The sequence below is a fragment of the Malaclemys terrapin genome, chromosome 16, assembly GCF_027887155.1.
Source record: "Malaclemys terrapin pileata isolate rMalTer1 chromosome 16, rMalTer1.hap1, whole genome shotgun sequence".
NCBI classification, from domain to species: Eukaryota; Metazoa; Chordata; order Testudines; family Emydidae; genus Malaclemys; species Malaclemys terrapin.
Window position 1 is genome coordinate 27,238,354 of NC_071520.1, and position 13,782 is coordinate 27,252,135.

At 43.8% G+C, this 13,782-nt stretch overlaps 1 protein-coding gene across 11 annotated transcripts in view; it reads right to left on the reverse strand.

Moving 5' to 3' along the window:
- Positions 1–13,782, reverse strand: part of CLIP1 (CAP-Gly domain containing linker protein 1) — a 121,952-nt gene that overhangs the window by 102,683 nt on the left and 5,487 nt on the right. For 5 of the 11 annotated variants that reach the window (XM_054006166.1, XM_054006163.1, XM_054006165.1 and 2 more), the window contains exon 1: positions 13,641–13,747. The exons of 2 other annotated variants lie outside the window; for them this stretch is intronic. The gene's annotated coding sequence lies outside the window, so the exon portion shown is untranslated. Of the gene's footprint in view, positions 1–13,640; positions 13,748–13,782 lie in introns of those variants that run through there. 4 more of the 11 variants (XM_054006169.1, XM_054006168.1, XM_054006167.1 and 1 more) reach the window with 2 other exon arrangements.

The window sequence follows — 13,782 nt, forward strand, 5'->3', positions numbered from 1 at the left end:
TCAAGGAATAAAATCCTAATTTCATCAATAAACTAAGCAGAAACACTTTTCTCAGACAAGAAAGATCTGCTGTTGCCATTTTCACTTTTCTAGGAGTTATCATAGCTACTTTTCTAATTATAATTGCACTTCAACATATTCCAACCAAAACTATACTATCCCTAGCATGAAAAGAAGAATTCTGTCTTCATGTAGAGCATATTTATCTAGATACCCATCCTGTTTGAACCACAAAGCATGATTTTCTCTTGAAATTTTGTAAGGTTCAGGCCAGATTAGCATTATGAATCATTCTATATTGTATAAAATATACTCTTTATATTCTTTCTTTAGGGACATATTCCTGGATGTGTGCACCTCTGATATTTTAATAGTTATGTCTATTTAAAGTAAACTGAATGCAATTTGTTTCAATCTTTTGCATTTCTGACCTGCCTTCAGAAGATTCTCACTATTAAGTTAAGAAGTTTCTCCTTAAAAAAGATATTTCTCTGCCTACACAGCACACCTTGACTGATAATATAACTAGTTAGGGTGACCTTGATAATGCTAGTCAAGGATTATGCTCACCAAGGTTTAAAGCTATAAATTGTATTATTATACATCTACGTGATTACCAAAGGAGATCCAGAAAATCTTCAAGTTATGTCCACTGGATTTGATCTGTTAATCAAACTTAAAGAGCCACTTCACCAAATAGAGTTGTAGACATACACATAACAGTCACAACATGTTGCTTTTTCACGACTCATCCCACATTATCACAAAGCATATTAGGATATTGCACCATGAATATTTGCTGGTTCTCTGTAACTGAGGGAGTCTTAGATCTCCCTGCTTCTCAGGAACTAAGAAGAAAGGGGTTCTCTCTGCCTCACCTGTTACGGTCTTCCTGGATTCTGAAAGGGGAAGTAATGTTGCTTCCCTCCTCTCCCACCTCTCCTCTTTGGTATCACGAAGGACAGGTCAAAGCAACAGTAGTCCCATTTTTTAAACACTCCCTCTACAGTCTCATCAGAGACAGAGAACGAAGAGAGTGCTGATCAGACTCCTGGACACAATGAATGCTGTCAACAAGGCCGCCGCATGCCTTTGGAAGCTCCAGAGCCAGGAGCTGAGAATCTCTTGTTTAAACAGATAAAATTTCACCTTTGTGAAATTTACCTTTGTCCAGCTTGTCCTTGTCCATCCCTCCACGAAAGCAAGTCGACACCACACCATTCCGTTTTGATGCAAGCACGTTCTTGCCATTTCTGGCCAAAGAGTTTTGTCATGGGATCGGCCCAGCGCTTTTTTGGTCTGCCCAGCGGTCGCTTGTGGTCTCTGGGGATTGAGTCACTGATGCGGGTTGTCCACCTATTGTCCTGCCAGGACCCACCCATCTCCACTTTGTGTCGTACATCGCCTGCACTACATCGGTCACCTCTGTATGCCTTCTGATCTCCTCATTCGGTATGGGATCATGGAGTGATATCTTACACGTTCGCCTTTCCATTGCTCTCTGGGTGACAGCAAATTTTTCTTCCTCCACTTTTATCATTGACCAGCTTTCCGGTCCATATATCATTGCTGGTAGAACAGTAAAGTTAAACAATTCTTTCCTTTTCTTCATGGGCAGTTTATCATCTGTTAGAGATGTCTTTCTTTTGTTGAAACTTGCCTACCCTGCCTTTCTCCTCCTACTGCATTCCCCTTCGAATGAGTAGTCTCTGTTCAGCTGCTTTGTCAACCTCCTCAATTACTTTCCCATTTAGAGTGATGATTCCTGCTTCACAATGCTCATTCCGCATCCACTTTGTTTTCGATGTGTTCACTTCCGACCCGATATCGTGTGAATGTGTTTGCAATTGCTGCAATTTGTTCTCCAGTTTTACTGTGTCCTTTGTCAATATTACGCAGTCGTCAGGGATTTAAATAAAGGGATTAAATAAAACCCATCTTCCTTGGAACTAATATAAAAGCACCGCAATCTTGGTCTAACCAGCTCCAAAGTCGTGAACAAACACAGTATGTTACTTATTAACTAACAATCTACATAGATTTTCGTATCTAAGATAGTTTAATAGATTCTACACCTCGCAGTCACATCTAATATTAACAACATTTTACAAATTATGCATATTGTCTCTATTTATTTCATCTTAAGCTCTTTTCTTTACTGCTCATTGAGTTTGTAAACTTGAAACATATTAATGAGACCTCTTGATCGTCCTGTACCCATTTTTTGTATTATTTTCTCTTCACCCTGCATAGTACATCATCTCATTTAAAACTGGGTAAACAACAAGAATTTGTTTGGGTTTTTGTTTGGTGGAAGGAAGTAGAGGCTAAGGCACAGTAAAGGCACCAGGAGATGCTTTGGATAGAGGATGCAGTAGAAGGCCCAAGATCTCAAATCACTTTTCAGACATTAATATATCTATCCCAGCATCCCAGAAAGGCTTAAGTTCTATGTAAAGATCTGAGTTCTATTCCTGGCTCTGCCACATACCTCCTACAGGACTGTCACCTCACCTCTGTACTTCAATTTACCCATCTGTAAAATAGGGATGGTTACTTATCTACCTGCTTAATTAATTCAGATTCCTGACGTGCTCTGAGATCCCTGGATGGAATGCACCAGAGAACCATGAAGAATTATGCACTTCACTTTCAATAGTCAACTATTAGAAAGATAAATAAGAGGCCATTTTGAACTGTTATAGACTTTTGGGTCAGGGCATTATGAGTAATTCTTTGTAAAGCTATGTTGCCATTTCAAAACACAGTTGCTAGATTTTCCCACCTTTAATTAACAGAGGGAAATAGCTGATAAAAAGCCTAAATTTGCAGAATGTACAGTGTTAAGGTGTAATACCCTGGTTCAAGTTGTTAGTGTATATTCTGTAATTTAAAGTCATACATACATTATAAAATCTACAGCTGCTGTAATTTATTGAAAGATTAGAGAGTCCCTTGTCTTAAGCATACATCAGTCTGTCCTGACTGAGGCTCTAGGATTGGGAAGGAGAAGAACTTTTCACTGGTCTTACCCCTTTTAATTAGCTGCTCCTTAACATCTACTTTTTCCTTCTGAATTTTTCAAGGGGAACCAAAGGAGGAATCTCAACAGCCTTCCATCTAGGTACTGCGTGATGAAAAGGCTTCCTCCTCCCACCTGTAACTAGGTGGAGTTGCTAAAACAATTTCCTTTCAACATAAGGAGATTAAGTCCTGCTGGGATAAATATTAATTTAATGAGCGTAATGCTGACAAGAGAATAAAAGGAAGGGATATGATTGGTCCCATTACCTTATAAAGCAACCAACTTCTACCCGTAGTTAGATGCATCCTGAAATCTCTTAACCCTCATGGGAAAGTTGAACAGTGTGGAAGTTTTGATTGTACAGATCCCCTATAAGACAAGGATTTTCTGTAGCCCTACCTTTAAAAGTGTGTGTAGATACAAACAGTGCAGATACAAACCATTGTAGGGTATCAGAGGGGTAGCCGTGTTAGTCTGAATCTGTAAAAAGCAACAGACTTGCATCTGAAGAAGTGAGGTTCTGACCCACGAAAGCTTATGCTCCCAGTACTTCTGTTAGTCTCAAAGGTGCCACAGGACCCTCTGTTGCTTTTTACAAACCATTGTAGGTATTTCCTAATATTATATATATATATATATATATATATATATATATATATATATATATATATATATATATATATATACACACACACCCCTTGCTAAATAAATGCAGTTTGGGATGGAGACTGAAATTTTAGTGTGCATCAGTTTGAGTGCAGGGTCTAAATTGTTAAAAATGTGCAGTTCTGATGGAAGTGTGCGAGTGAAAGTAGTTAAGGCACAGAAGGTGGGATCTGGTCATAATACCACCATCCCGTTTTTCCTCAAAAATTGAATGCATATAAACAAGGACATCCAGCACCCCAGGCTTCTAACTGATGTAATTGTAAGTGAAGTAGCTGAACCAAGGAGGCCACTTTCCAGAGTAAACATTCATTTTCATACTTACTTAGATGGTTCTGGGGGTGGAGGGAGCAGTTAGAACAATTCACGCCACTCAGAATTGTCCATTAAAAATCAGCAATCCCTTTCTAGCTCTCACCTTTCTGTGATTACTACATCACAGCTGCTTGACAATCTAGGAATACTGATATGGAACCTAGTGATGGATATAGCTATAACTTACAATGGGAGAATGGAATGTTTATCACATACCTCTAATGCTTGAACTCAATGGAGGCTATTGGAAAAACATGCAGGGAAGCAGCAGAAGTGATCCAAGATAAGCAATCTCCAAACAACACTTTTTTGGGGGGGAGGGGCGGGGGGTTTAGGGGGAGAACTACAGGACAAGGGAGGACATTACTAGCATGGAGGATCTTACCTATCCTGTCTTCAATTAAGATGCACGGTTTGTTTTGCCAGGCTAGGAACCTGGAGATCAAAAGGACTGAAGAGCCTGAGGAAGGGGATGCTCTCTCTGGAGCAAGGGGATAAGTGTTTTGTGAGGTAAGGGAATGGATTATGCCAGCCAGACACCAGAGGGAGGCCTGCTTTTGCTTAAAGGGCTAGTCTACACTAGGAGTGCTACAGTGGCAGAGCTGCATTGTTGTGCAGCTGTAGCGTGTCTGGTGAAGATGCTCTATGCCAACAGGAGAGAGCTCTCCCATCGGCAAAATAAAGCCACCTCCACAAGGTGGGAGAAGTGCTGTCCACAACGACGACGTCATTCAGGGGGGTGGCTTATTCATACCGACATAGGTGATCGTGTGTACACGCCCAAATTCTTTTATTTAGAATTAAGAAATACATTGCTTTAAGGATGCTGTTTGGTCACTAAGTTACCAGTCATTGCCCCAGGAGGGAACAGACTTGCAGGTGCTGAACATAGATTAGACCTATACAGGTGATCATGACTGATACACAGGAGACAGTGTCCAAAGGTCCAGTGTGAGAATCATGTGATCACCAAGAGAGGTGATGGTCTAAGACTAGAAGGAGTCAGAGATGCATTTAGTCCAGTAACTGTGACAAGTGCTGTGGGAGAACCACATGCCTTGAAAGGCTTTTGGGGACTTTAATTGAGAAATATTAACTTTCACCTTCGTTTGTAACACACAGAACTTCTCAGCAGCCAGAAAGGAGACTGTAGATCAATCTATTTAAGAATTGCTAGCCCTCTCCATAGTCAATATTAGATTTTATTAGAATATTTTCTGGCTGCTGAGAAGTTCTGTGTGTTACAAACGAAGATGAAAGTTAAAATAACTCTTCATGTTTTCACAAATGGCACCTATCACCCAATCACTATTAAGTAAAACTGGTTATCTACAGAATTTTTCCTTCCACCTTCTAACACTTAGAGTCCTTAAAATCAGTAATTTCTGTGTCCAATTTAATATTCCCCAGCAGTCATTTTAGAAGAGCCCAGAACACGTGAGGAATTGCTCAGAGTACAGAGCAAGGAATAAAGTTAATTATAATTTTAAGCTATTAATTGGGGCGTGACACGAGGTTGGCAGCAGGGGAAGGATGAGAGAAGAAACGTGATATGCTCACATTCCACCATTTTCCTCCCTTACCTCTCTCTCTCTTTACCGCCAAGACATCCAAGTCAAGATCTGCTTCAGAAGGCAGACATTACGTGACCTGCAGGACTGGTTCTGATACTGTTGATCAAAAAGAGAGGAGTGGTGCCTCACTTACTCCACCAGGAACTGGCACCTAGCTCAGGGCAGCTGAGATCATCACCAATGCACTATAAACATGTAAAATATAAAAACAACAAAACTGCATCCAACAGAGGCATTTCTAGACATGCTAATACACTCAATGAAATAACCAGTGAGGATCCCAACACTTTTCTACATGTCAGCAATCCAAAGAGACCCAAAAGGAATGTCAAAAGCCTAAACAAAGCTTGCATTAATTCAGTGGTTTTCAAACTATTAGGCTGCATGTCCTTGTCCAAATAATGTAGTCTATGCGTTCCTCCATCTGAGATAGGGTCATAATATACCTCTGCTTGATTGCCAAGTCTTACTAAATAGAGTGCATTGTCCCCTATTACAGGATTTTTCTCACATACCGCCTGACAAAAGCTCATGTACCCCAGTTTGAAAAGCACTGCATTCAGTCATACATCCAAAAGCTTGCATTTAAGGTACCGAGTTAACATTTGACCTGAATCTTTTAGACAGATGAAGAAAGGAGAATTTGAAAAATTATACTGGGGAAACAGATTACGTGAGTTTTTCTTGACAAAGATCTAAGGTGAAGTATTCTCAATTAATCCCAAGAAAAACCTTGACATAACTAAGGGAACAAAGAAAAGGACATTAAACTACAAGGAAGAAAAGTCAAGCCGCCCTGGGTGTTGACATGCATCAACATTAATCATATGCTAAGTAGACTTGGGACAGGTCAGAACTTGGATAGGCGATCCCAAGCCTCCCAGGAAGTGGTGCTAGTCACTCTTCCACCTAAAGTTGCATCTGCACTAGGAAAAAAGATTTTTATTTTACCATGTGATATAACATGGTAGTGTAAAGAAGGCAGTCTGTAGTTTTTTCCACATACATAAGTACTCAAGGTCTCCGCCTTTTAAAACATAAGCAAGCAAGTTAAGATAGATTAGTACAAGCGTTTCCATACGTTAAAAACGGTTTTCTTTTATATTTTTTATTTAAACAAGCACATTCCTTTGTAGTATTTGAAACCCAAAACATCATAGCACTAAGAACACAATACTGATGACTCTGTGTGTTCAAAAATCATGATTCTATTCCCCAAAATGGATGGACTTAAAAATCCTATGATTTTTAAAAATAAAAAAATATTATTTGCCTTCTTGTCATTGAGCCTTTAGGATTCATGTTTTCAAGCTTTTCTCCACAATCATAAGGGCTAAAAGTATACTTTTCTTAAAAAAAGAAAACTGAGATTCACAAGTAATCACCTCACTCCAGGAGGTGGGGCTTTAAGAAAAGCACCAAATATCACAAGACAAGACATGATTAAAAAAAAAAAATTAAAACAAACAAACAAATCACAAAAGCTGGCAACGCTATGAACCAAAGCCTACAATTGAAAGTTACTTGACTTTTCAAGCTGAAATGCAAGAAGTAAAGAAACAGCATATCCAGTGACAAGTAAATTTAATCAATAAATTATTTAATCTTTAATAGACAGTTGTTGGTAACACGAATAAAGAAAGTTGTTTTTAATACGTGATTTTTAAGTGGGCAGCATCTTTTTAAGCAAGGGAAAATTTAGGCTAAATATCAGGAAAAATTTAAGAGAGAGATTGAGGGCAATGGAATGATCTCCTGAAAGAAGAGCTGAAAGCCCCATTTTAAGTAGCCGATCCAACAAAGACATGCTTAACTTTACATACATGAGTAATCCTATTGACATCAGTGGCACTACTTACATGTATGAGCTTACAGTTGTGCACATTTGCAGGACCAAGGCCCAAATCAATCTGGAGAGCATAGCGTAGAGAACAATCCTGCACTTGGGTGAAAAGCTGATAGACTAGATCAGACCTAAGAGAGCTTCTCTTTCTCTAATTTCTATTATTATGCAGGAATGTCATGCAAAATTTAACAAAAAAGGTTGCAGCTACAATAATTTTTAAAACTGTTAATTGGCATTGGTCACATTCAGCTAAACGAAATACCATACGTGAGTGCTACAGAAACGGGGATGTATCAGTGACACTACTTTAAACTAGTCTTTGTTAATATGAAATACAGTATTTTATATTGATTCAGTTTAAATGGATTTAGCCTCCAGTTCCAAAGACCTGATCATCTAAAAAACTAGAGAACTTTGCACTTTTCCTGAACTATGCCCTACCTCACTTCATTGACCCAGTCTAAGACAAACATAGTACACCTCCAGGAACAGAAACATTTCCAATTATAAAGGACTCTATGAAAGGGACAAACACACACACTCAATACAACCATACAACAATCAACAAGGCTGACCCTAGTGGTGATCTACAATTCAAAAAGAATTTATACCCACAACTCTATATTAGAGGGGAAAATACATCGCACACACTAAAAGTTTAATGCAGCCCCAACAATACAATAAATCCTTTATTACGTATTAAGTGAAACAAAGATAGATTGTAATGCTGATATTTTAAACTACAGAAGGACTAATAAACCAATCACACTGTTGTTTCCACTAGCACTTTATGACTATCATGTATTTTAAGTATGCAAAGAACCACAGACTTGCCAGTAACTAAACACTTACACATGGCGAAGACTAAAGCCCTGTCTACACAACAGAGTTAAGTCGACTTAAGTTATGTCAATGACCATATACTGCTTTAATTACATTGGCTGTGCACATCTATACAACGTTCCTTGTGTCTGAAGAGCGCATCCACAGTCGGAGCTCTTGCATCGACAGAGTGCTGCATTGTGGGTATCCCACTGTGCAACTCACCACTCTCTGCCGCTGGGAGATCTGGGAATGGATCACAGTGCATCAAGGCGGCATGCTCACCATCCCATGATGCAATTCTTTCCATCCCATCATTCCACGGGCTTTTGACTTTGTTTTGTGCCATTTTTTAACCACCTCTGTAAACTGTGTGCCCGCCATCTCTGCTTGACAGCATGGATCCTGAGCTGCTGACTTTTCTGCTGATGAGCGTTATGAGCACAACGCAGATGGTCCTGCAGTATTTCATGAGCTGCAAAACCGAGAATGACTCGGTGATGCCTGCCCTGCTGTCTGCCATGGAAACAAATAATTCAGGACTGGTGCTGGCATTCATGGAACAGCTTGTCACAGTGGACCCTCAGTACGGGGGTCAGGAAACAAGCACTGAGTGGTGGGATCGCATCAAGATGGGCGTATGGGATGACAAGCAGTGGCTGCAGAACTTTCAGACGCGCAAAGCCACCTTCCTGGAACTGTGTGCAGAGCTTGTCCCTGCCTTGTGATGCAGAATGAGAGCTGCCTTCAGAGTGAGTGGAGACCGCTGTGTGGAAGCTGGCAAATCCAGACTGCTACTGGTCAGTCGCGAATCAGTTTGGAGTTGGAAAATTCACTGTGAGGGTTGCAGTGATGCAAGTGTGCAAGGCCATTCATCACATATTCCTATGAAGGACTATGACGCTGGGTAATGTGCAGGAAATAACTGATGACTTTGCGGCAATGGGATTCCCTAGCTGCAGCAGGATGATAGATGGCATGCATATCCGTATCCCAATTTTGGCCCCAGACCATCTTGCAACAGAGTACATCAACCAAAAGGGCTACTTCTCCATGCTCTTGGAGGGTGCTGGTAGATCACTGGGGCCATTTTACTGACATCAATGCCAGTTGGTCAGAGAAAGTTCATGACGCATGGATGCTATTGGAATACTGGACGGTACAGAAAGCTGCACGCTGGGACTTTCTTTCCAGACCAGCACATTCCAATGGGGGATATATAAATGCCCATAGTGATCATGGGAGACCCCGCCAATCCCTTGCTCCTGTTGCTCATGAATCCTTACACCGGGAACCTAGACAGCAGCAAGGAGCACTTCAATAACAGGCTCAGCAGGTGCCAAATGACCACTGAATGTGCCTTTGGCAGATTAAAAGGTTGCTGGCGCTGCCTTTTTGGCAGGTTAGACCTCAGTGAGGAAAATATTCCAATGGTCACAGCAGCCTGCTGTGCTCTGCATAACATCTGTGAAGCAAAAAAGGAAATGTTTCCACATGGGTGGAGCGCTGAGGTGGGTCATCTGGCTACTAATTTTGAGCAGCTAGATACAAGGCCAATTGAAGCAGCTCAGCGCAGGAGGGTGGGGGTGGGGCTATCAGAATCGGGCAGGCTCTGAAGGAGCATTTTGACAACAAGCACCAGTAATGTGTCTTTATGTGATGCATCTGGTCAGGCAATGTTTACTTACCACCTTAAATAACCCCAGTAATGCTTGCTTCCTGAGCTTTCATTGTAGTGAGCAAATGTTCCTGCCTATGGCCACCGTGCTTGAATTTTAGCAGCAATTACCATGTGCATGACACAAATAAAGACCCATTTTGTTTCAAAGACTAGACTTTAAAAAAAGGATAAAACGTGTTGTTTTTCAAACGGGTGACATGGCAATGAGGAGCAGTCTCTCAGTTCATGCTCTCACAGCTGTGTGTAACTTCAGCTTTCATCATGAAACCACTCTCTAGGTGTGGATTACAAGAGATGCTGTCTGTCCCTCCAGTAGCATTATCATCCGCTCCTATCCATCTATCATCTGCTCCTGCCTATATCTCCTTTCCAGCACATCCCGCCTGAGTTTTTCATTAAGTGTCTCCCCCCATGCTCTTGTTTTGTTATGTGCTGCTTCTGTTGACTGCAGCACCTCTCTAAATATATCCTCCTTCTGGTTCGCCTGTTTATCTGACAGAGGTGCTCTGCCACTATGTAGGAGTTAGTCCTCAAGGGCACATCTGCAGAAGCCAAAGAAACAACGACAGAGACAGTATCGAGAGTGCACTCAATGCCATGAATCACAAAGTCACATACACCTCTCTCTCACTGTCCCTTTGCTAGCACGCAGCTCAGCGAGAGTCCCGAATATGGTAAGTTCTGTGGGGAGGGTCGGGTCAGGAAGGGGGAATGGGCAAGAAGGGACAAAGAGTCTAGGTGGTTTATGAAGAGAGTCATTACATGTGTGTAGGGGGAGTATTCTGAATACTGGCACCCTTTTCCACAGGCTGAGGTAATCGAACCCAATATCTCACTCCTGAGGGTAACCCGGGATGCAAGGGTGCATTTCCTGTATGCATGCAGCTTCAGACCGGGTCTGTATGCTGCTCACCTGTTTGCTGCTTTGGTCCCTGCAGAAATAATTGCCGGTTAGCACAGAAAAGTTTCCTACAGTGTGGGGGAGAAACAAGGTAACTCAGCCAAGGAACCTTCAGCAAAGGATTGTAGAGTACCTACACAAAAGTTTCCTAGCGATCTCTATGGAAGATTCCCAGGACATCCCTGTGTACACTAACAAACTTTTCCACTAGGCCCCCACTGCATAGCCTCTGTTGTTAATTTCTATACCTTATCCTTCCTTTACCATATAATAATGTGAGATCTCAATTGCTAACACTGTGTAGTATCAAAGCAAAATGCATGCTTACCAGAGCTTACCTCTCCTGTTTCATGAGCACTGGAGCCGGGCTGATAGGATTGGCTATACCCCTCTAGAGTCAAAAGTAAGTCCTGGTTTGCTACACCACCAGATGACCCTGTTGCATGTTCTAGAGCCAACTCCACTGCCTCATCCACCACTTCGTCCTCATGGATGACTCCGCTGGCCGCAGCCTCCAGTCCCCCGAAGTATCCATGGGGCTCTTGTTGGTGGGGTCACTGCCATGAATGGCACACAGCTCTTCGCAGAAGCGGCACGTCTTTGGCGCTGCACCAGAGTCATTGTTGCTGTCTCTTGTCTTCTGGTAGGCCTGCCTCAGCTCCTTGATCTTAGCACAGCACTGCTGCATGTCCCTTTCATGTCCCTTCTGCATGCCCCAAGCAATCTGCTCGTAGATATCAAAAGTTCCTACAGCTTGAGCAAAGCTGTGACTGCACAGCCTCCTCTCCCCACAGACCCAACAGCTCCAGTGTACTCCATGCGGGAACGCGTCTGTTGTGGAAAGCCAGCATGGCCAGCTGGGAAGATGCTGTGTGAACAGTCCACACTGAGCAAACAGGAAGAGGCATTTCAAAAATTCCTGGGCCTTTAAACTGGGGAAGGGCACATACCTGTGTACCTGCACGGCAGTGGAGTTCAAACTGCTGACCAGAGCAGTCATGATGGGCATTGTGGGACACCTCCTGGAGGCCAATTAGGGTGACATAAGTAAGTGCACTGTCTACATTGACACTGCATTGCTCTAATTACGTCACAAAGAGCTCTATGCCACTTGGCAAGGTGGTTTTATTTTGTCAGCATAGCGGGGGAGTTAAAATTGATGCGAGGAGCATTGGAGGCATACACACAACACTTTGTCGACGAAAGCTGACTTTTGTCAACAAAACATTGTGGTATAGACAAGGCCCAAGATACCTTGTTGTTAAAGAAAAATAACCACGTTGCTCAATTTCTCTCCATTTTACTTCATTTGCGATTCCATTTCATGTTGTATTAGGAACAAAATAGAAATTACTCCCTGGCACTGATAGTTTCAACAGAAAAGTTAAGGTCATATACCACTCATGAGTTCTTTAACTAAAGTACCCAACAGAACACCAGCCATTAAGGTCCTCTGCCTGTATTTCCTCTCCTGCAATCCTTCTCTTTTTGTGTTTTACTTTTTCTAAAACATTATCTCCTATACTTGTTTTTACAGCACATACACCACACTTTAACTCTTCCCACCCAATGATCTCAGAGCAATTTGTGACTGCCCTTAGTTCCCCTAGCTGTAAAATGGGGGTAGGAAGATAAGGCACAGCACAGTTTGTGTGGCCTGGCCAGAGTTAGGAAAGGAAAAGAACTCAATTCTCCTGGCGCTGTACTATGCTTTAACCACTAGACAACACTTCCTCCCCTTGTCTAGTTTAGGAAGAGACCAAAAAACAAAACAAAACACACCCCAAAACACCACAACCACTAAGAAGCTGCTAGACCCATTTTCGATTCTAACACAATAATTGATTCTGGGAATAGTTCCCTAGTTGGTGAGGTGGCACATGTGGATGTCTCATCTGCAGATCAGCAATTTTCAAAAAGAATGGAGACATAGGGAACAAAGCTTAAAAGATGAAACTCAGGGTACATTTTTAAAAGAAAAATCAGATGACTGATAAATAAACCACGCATCAGCATCGAGCAAATAATCACGAGAGGCATGTGATAGCACCTAGACACCCCAGAAAAAAACATCTATTCCAATCACAAAAGGCTCAAGGCAGCGCTGCTCCTTCCAAGCCCGAGACAAAGTTCTGACCGTTTCCTAGGCGCAGGCCTTTCCGACGGCACCGTGGAAACCCCCCTAGGCTCTGCACGGGCTTTACAGATCCCGTCACACTGCCCGTCGTGGACTAGACCGGCTCCGATCTCCCGGGCCGGGGCGCTCCCACCCCACACACCAGTTGATTCCTGCTCGCCGCCCGGTGCTGCCTCCCCTCCCCCCACCCCCCAGTTCACGGAGTGGGGCCAGCGCTCTGGGCCCGAGCGGGGCTGTGGAAACGCGGGGCAGCGGGTCCGGCGGAGCCATGGCACGCGCCAGTGGGGCACGCGGCCCGCTCGCTGGAACCAGCGGAACCGGCTGCTGTCACCCCGGCAACGCCAGAGCGGTGGGGGCAAATCCGCAGGCCGCCGCCCCGCAGCCCGGGGCACCGCCCCCACCCCTCACCCAGCCACCCGCCTAGGCGGGGCAGGGACAACCCCCCGGCCGCGGGCTCCAGCTCCCCCCAGCCTGAGGCGGGTCCCCGCCGCCCCCTCAGGCAGGGCGCGCGCCGAGCCCCGAGGAGCCGCCGGGGGGGGCGGGAAGCCGCAGCAGGGAGGGCAGCCAAGGCCCGCGCGCCGGAGACGGCTCCGGCTGCCCCCTGCCCCGAGCCAGACCCCTGCCCGGCGAGCCCAGGTCCCAGCTCCTGCCGGCCCCAGCGGGCCCCCCTCACCGTTGGTGTCTCCTCCTGGCTGCTGCTCCAGCCCCTCTGCGGCGGCAGCGGCGCCTCTCCGGCTCGGAGGGGGCGGGGTAGACAGACAACGTCTGCGCCCGGCCCGGCCCCAGGCACTTCAAGGCGGAGACTGCAGCAGAGG